Consider the following 7,349-nt stretch of genomic DNA (forward strand, 5'->3'; position numbering starts at 1 on the left):
AATTTTATTTTCTTTTTATTAGAGAAAATATATCATTATAGTTTTAAAAAATATTATGTTAATTTAAGTATTTAATTAATTAATTTTAAAATTTTGTATTAACTATTTTTAATTGAATATAATTTATTATTGTAATTTAAAAGTTATTTTAAATAATTATTAACTTCTTATTGTAATTTAAACAACTATTTAATAATAATATAATAAAATTGAAAAATAAAAAAATGAAAACCAAAAGAAATAAAAAAAAAAATATTGGCAAACAAAAATCGTGATTTAGGATTTAAGATTTAGTTAAAAAAAAAATAGAAATTGTACTTTCCAACGAATGTAGTTTAAAAATAAAAATAAAAATGAAATTTATTTTTTAGAGTACAATTTCTAATTTATAAATATGTTCCCTCAGGTGATTGTAATTTTTTTTTTAAAATTTATCATTTTTTTAAAACGAAATATATTACATCAAATTTATAAATTTCCCATGTTTCCGTCCGTCTATAATTTTTTGAATTGGGTTCTAATTTCTAATAAAGTTCATCCTATTTTTTGTCGTTTTAGAATGTAGAAGTTGAACTTTTTTTCATGTGTCTAATTCGTTAACTTAGAATATGAGTCACGGAGTTCTAATTCAGAGTTTAAATCAGCATTTTATATGAATATTTTAGGTGACGCACATCACGTAATTGTCACATATCAATGTGTTTTTCTCATTAAATTCTAGTAAGTAACCGTGCCTATGGGTCTCTTGACCAATTATACGTATTTATTGAATTATTATAATAGTATGAGATTTAATTGGAAAATATTCATTATTTGAGAACATTATAATGGTAGTAGAATGTGACACTTATATTATTATCTTACTTATTAACAATATATGACATATGTCTCATTTATTATAAATAGTATATAATTTTTTAAACTTTTTTTTAATTATAATTTTTTTATAGAGATCCAAAATTCATTAGTCATTCCTTAGAAGTTTTTGGAGAAGACTATGAATTAAACTACACTTTTTAACCTCTTGTTATTCTCATATAGATAGACAAATTCGGGTAGTTAATAGGTCTTTGACTACCATGTTTAGGATTATTTTGAAGAATAACCATAAATTTTGAGATAAGTACCTTCATCACATTGAGTTTGCATGTAATATGATAGTCCATAAGAGTATTGATATCTCTCCCTTTGAGGTTGTATATGATTTTAACCCAGTCACTCCTTTAGACTTGTTACCTCACTCTAACCCACACGAGTTTGTACATAAGGAAAAGGTATCCAGGACTGACTTTGTCAAGAAATTACATGAGCATGTTAAAAGTCAAATACACAAAAAAAAAGGAGATACATGAAACAAAATAACATGGAGAAAAGAGAGATGTTTTTTTAGGGGAAGATTGGGTTTGACTCAACCCTTTAGAAAAGGTCAATTTCCTACCATAAGGAAGTCTAAACTCAACCTCATGGAGATGGTCCTTTCCAAGTCCTCAAAAGAGTGAATAATAATTCCTACCAATTAGATCTTCTTGAGGAATATAGGTTTCATGCTTCCTTTAATGTTATTGATCTAATTCCTTTTGCAGTTAGTACAAATGATGAGGTGGACGTTCTAGATTTGAGGATAAATCCTCTTGAAAAGGGAGGGGATGATGGGAGAGCCCCAAATAAAGGACCAACCACTAGAGGAAAATGGCTAGGAGAATTCAAGAGGAGTGAAACTCAACAAAGACTAACAAAGAGAAGCTCTTATATATTTGGGCCATGACCTAGTTGTAAATACAATAATATCTTTTTTTCCTTTGTAATTGTTTAAATAAAGTGGGCCTAAAACATTTTCCTAGTAGTATATGATTTGGTCCATTGTAGTATATGATGAATTATGGTTTCTAAAACCTACCTAGGGTTTCCACTAAGCCTCCTTAACCCAAAGAAAACCCTAAGGTAAATAATCAGTGAGAGTGCACATGCCTAGCCCATGCTTAACAAATTAAACACATGTTTAATGTGAGTTTGAGTTCGACACCTAAAGGGAGAGAGTTCAAGTTTAAATTTCCCTCTCTTTTGGATATACTCTAACCCTAATTTACATCTATAAATAGAATTGTGCAACCATGCAATTTTCAGCTTATGAACGATTAGTGTTATGCTGCCAAATTGTAGCCTAAACACTGGTAATCTTCGTCTTAGCCTCTAGAATATTTACTAGTGAATAGGCCTAACCTCACTAGGCTTCTTCCAATTTCCCACTCCATATTCTCAGTTCCTTTCCTCAGTTCTCCCACAATTCCATGAGCTACTTAATCATCTTCCATCCACAATCATGAAAATACACAAGCATGGAAAAGAAGGCCACCCTCTCAATACTCAAGTTTTATGAGGGTAACTAAATAGAATATGGAAGACATTTCTTCGAGTACTTGGAAATATCGAGCCTTGTCATCATCTAAATCAGTTAGTTATTGAACTTAAAGCTTTGATGTCTCCAAATCCATGAAGATTCCTTGATGGCTGGGTTGCTGCTTCTGGGCATGGGTTCTAGGTAAATTAGAATTTGTCAATCCACTCATAGCTTAATCCAAAACTGAATCAATCAAGTTCTTTCAAAAGAAAAGTGTTTTTCAAAGTAGTGAATAACAACCTGTTGATTTATCGTTTCAATATGTTGTTTTTGTTAGAATATATGACCTTAAACGAGAGGGGGGTGAATTGTTTAAGAGGGGTTTTTGAAAACTTTTTCAACTTGAACAAAATCCTTTGTGTGAATCCAAATTAGAATTTCAGTTAGCCAAGAATTTAAGCACAAAAACAGCAAAGCACCAGAAAAACAATCAATTGTTTTTGCGAAACAATCGGTTGTTTATACCAGTAAAGAAATAACAAATGAATTTAAAGGAGTTCAAGGGAAGAAAGAGATACACAAACAGTTTATACCGGTTCACTCTTAAACCAAGAGCTACATCCAGTCCCCAGAAGCCACTAGGTAATCCACTAAGCAATCAACACAGATTACACACAAACCACCAAAGTAGTGACCTTGAACCCTTCCATAAACACACTCACTTTGGCACAACACACACCAAGAATGTTGATCTTCACCACCTCAAGAACACACAACACTCCTTGGCAACAACACCAAAATTTATAAAAGATTCAAAACAAATTACACTTGTTTATAGAACAATCTGAAATCAATACAAATGCAATCCTATTCCACTATTTCTTGAGAAAACCCAAAGCTTGATGTGAATGTTCAAAAACTTGAAAGCAATCTTTCTCACAACTGAAAGTCAAATCTGTTTCTCTTGTCTGTTTTAAAACATAAACAAACCATTTATACTTTTCAAAGATTGGTCAAAACATTTAATAAAGGAGCGTATTCAGTTGGAAGTCATTTAAAGCACATTCAACTACCAAAACAGAATTTTGTTAGGATTTTCAAAGAAACAATCGATTGAAACCACGAAACAATCGATTGTTTTGGTTTGACATCAAGTCAACCAACCAAAACAGTTTTCAACCTTTTCAAAAACACCTGAGTGTAAAACAATCGGTTGTTTCGACAAAACAACAAGTTGTTTTTCACTTAGTTTGAAAAACACTTAATTTCAAAAAGGTTTTAAAAATACATTAGCTTTAGATTCAACAAAGAGTGGATTACACTTTTAAACTACCCAGATCCTATCCTAAACACAGCAGCAACTCCAGCCTTGCATCAAACACATTGGATTTGGATACTTCAAAGCCCTTGATCACTTTTGATCAACAATCTCTCCGTATTTGATGAAGACAAATCCCTAGTTGCTTGTGTTAGACTTTGTTTGAATCTGAAGCAGTTCCTGCAAAAAAAAACTTATGCAATACAAAGCATCTATAGCAGCAGGTTAGGATAACACATTAGCTCATTTTCTGCATAAACATCAAAGCAGAGAAAACCAACCAAAAAGACAAACCATATTCAAACTTTAAACATCAGCAACAACAACAGAATAAAAAACCATTCAAGCAGATAGAGTTTGCAGAGTTTAAGACAACACAAAACCAAATTTTCCCGCTATTTGTCTTCATAAATAGACTTTAGGAAGTAATAAAACATAAATTGTTCCAGATAAAACAGAATATAAAGAGAAAGATCAGTAAAGCAACTATAGATTGCAGAAACAATCGGTTGTTCCGAGCAAACAACCGGTTATTTTTCTTTTCGTTTTCCTTTCCATATTGTAGCTCAAAAATCTGATTCTGGACAACTTCAATATGTTCATCAAGGGTCAAAAAGCGAGTGTCCATGCTCTGGAATCTGTTGTCAATGTTCTGGAAATTTGTAACACAAAGACCGTGGAGATTTCTTTGATTTTCCGCAAAACCATCAAGTCTATCCACCATGTATCTCTCAAAAGAAGACATTGAGGGAGTCCCATTCCCTTGATGTCCAGCACTTGTTCCAGCACCACAGTTAGTTGCAGGTTGTTCTTCATTCTGAACATTCATATCAACATCTTGATCTTCTTCATCAAAATCAGCAGGTGCAACACTTAAGGAACCACCATGATCATCATCCTTGCTTACCCATTTTCCATTGTTCTTGGTAAAACCCATTTTTCTTAGTGAATCATTGTTCACTTCTTGTGTTGATTTCACCAACTCAGAAGTTTCATCCTCAAGATTCACTTCAAAATAGAGTAGAAATTTAGAAATTAAAACAGCATAGGGGTAATGGTAGTCACTTAACCTCATGGATTTTTGCATATGCTCTTTGATGATATGAATCCAACTGATCTTGACTTTCTTCATGATGCAATAGATATAGACAAGATCTTCTTCTATTAAAACAGAATGGTTGCTCCCCCTTGGAATTAGAATCCAAGTGACAATCTAATTTCAGCCCTCCAACTGAACAAGTTCTTACTTGAGCTTGTGGATTCTTCAAACAACTTTTGTAATATTGAATCTTGTTGAAGTCTTCCACTACACCAATGTTTCCTTTATTAATTCTCAGCCCAACATATTTCAAACCAGTTACAGCAGCCCATACATCATGGGTAATCTCCATGTCTACACCCTTAACATGTGAAACAAGATTGTTTCCTTTAAACTTCAAATTTGTGTAGAAGACCCGAATTAAATCCGGATATATGTTCCCCTTCATCTCCAAGAACCTCTTCAACAGCTGTTCCTTGAGAAACCTTCTCACATTATCCAACTTTTGGCTTTTTAAAGGAGACAACTTTCGGATTGTTTATCACTTTTGTACTTGTTTCAAAGCGATACCTCTCAATCAATTCATTATCTCCTGAAAACCAGCCCTCAAGACGTCCTCCTGACCTCACAACCCTAGTTTTAATCCTTTTTGATGTAGGAGGAGTGAAATCCATGAAAGCAGAATGAGAAAAAGGCACACACACAAGGAGAGAAAGAGATGTTGCAAGAGATGAGCCCATGGGTTGTTTTTGTGAAGGAAAACAACTGCAACAGATTTTATAGCAAAGTAGAAACCTTCTTTGATTCTTTGGTGGTAGTGGGTTTCAGTCTTCAAGGTAAAAAGACTGGTCCAAACCTTGCACAGAAAACATCAGCATAGAGTAGAAAAACACATGGTCAACACATGTGACTTTTGACTAGACATAAAAGCTCTTGAATTTCCAAGATATGAAATATATTCCTTTATGACAAGATGTAACTTCCTCCATAATCAAATCAGGCTTTCAAGACAACTTTATTGACTTAAAGACTCATTAAATTTTGAATCTTCAAAAGATAGAATTCATAGAGAAATCAAATCAATTCTTCACAGTGCTGTCAGAGAAGAAACAATCGGTTGTTTCGAGGAAACAACCGGTTGTTTTTATGCAGCAATTTAACAAAATGTGAATTCCAAGCATAAACAGAGAAAGGTTCAAAACAGATGCAATTGCCCATTTGAAAAATAAAAATTAATCATGAATTAGTAAATGAAAAGCAAAACAAGGAAGGTCTTATCCTTTTGTTATGAAGTTCCTTCAACGAGTTACTGTTTGTGATCAAGAATGCTTCTTTTGGCTTTTGAAACAACTTCGACTGGTACCAACTTTTAATTCAGTTCCAGACACACTGCTTTTCTTCCAAAAGCTTGATCAGCTAACTTAGGACTTCACACTTTACTCAGTATCCCTACATCATAATAAGTTCAAGCAACATGATTTGGTCCCTTTACAAATGTGGGTTCTTTTGATTTACCTTCATCATTTGAAACCTCTCAACCTTTGGGAATCCATTTCATGATACCTTTAGGAACATAATATTTCCTTATTTTACAGAATCTGACTGAATGACATCTTTTCATGCAATAAAAGCATGTAACAACCGGTTGTTTCGACTTAACAATCGGTTGTTTTCCTGACAGTTTTGAAAAAGACTTCGAAAACTTATCTTGCTTGTTCTGTGGATTAAAACCTAATCCTGCTTTTCCAAAAACACAATTTTGAGATGCCAAGACATTCTCAAAGTTGGATTTGCCCTTCGAAAGCTTGTCCACAGTTCTAACAAGATAGTGAACTTTCTTTTTAAGATTTTCACAATTTTCACAAACAAGAGAGTCACACACATGAGAAGAGTTTTTGCAATGCTTTTCAAGATTTTCAAAATCATTTTTTGATTTTTCCTGTTCTTCTTCAAGTGTTTTGACCCTTCTCTCAAGCCAGTTATTCAACTCTTTCAATCGGTTGTTTGAGAGAGCCAGTCAGTTAGCTTCATCATGAGTTTCTTTAAAACTTAAAGTAATTGACTATAATTTTCAGCACTTGGGGAAGCACATGAACTTACACTTCTTGAGCTGCTTGAATCATCATCTCCTTCTGCCATTAAGCATAGGTTGGCTTTTTCGTCTTCACTTGATGAGGAGCTTGATGAAGAGATTTCATTTTCATCCCAAGCAATATATGCTCTTTTTTTTATTTTTCCTTCTTTTCCTTGTAGCTTGACTTCTTCTCCTTTCCTTTTTTATTTGGGCAATCAGCTTTTATATGCCCTTGTTCTCCACAACGAAAGCAAGTATAGTTGTTAGAATTGAAATAACTAGTTTTCTTGTTTCCATACATTTCTTTGTTGGAATCTTTGTTGCGATTTCTTTTCAAGAACTTACTAAACTTTTTGGACAGCAAGCTAAGGTTTTCTTCCTCACTTTCATCACTTGATTCTTGTTTACTCTTGTGCTTGGCAGTTTTTAAGCCAATGCTCCTCACATGCTTGTCTTCACTTTCTTGAACATTGAGTCTATTCATCTCCAACTCATGTTCTCTAAGCTTCCAAACAATGAGGCCGTAGTCAAGGATGTTAAGTATTTTGATTCGGAGATTGTTGTTACCTTAGGTTTCCTA

Source organism: Phaseolus vulgaris, chromosome 8 (genome assembly GCF_000499845.2).
Source record: "Phaseolus vulgaris cultivar G19833 chromosome 8, P. vulgaris v2.0, whole genome shotgun sequence".
Classification (NCBI taxonomy): Eukaryota; Viridiplantae; Streptophyta; class Magnoliopsida; order Fabales; family Fabaceae; genus Phaseolus; species Phaseolus vulgaris.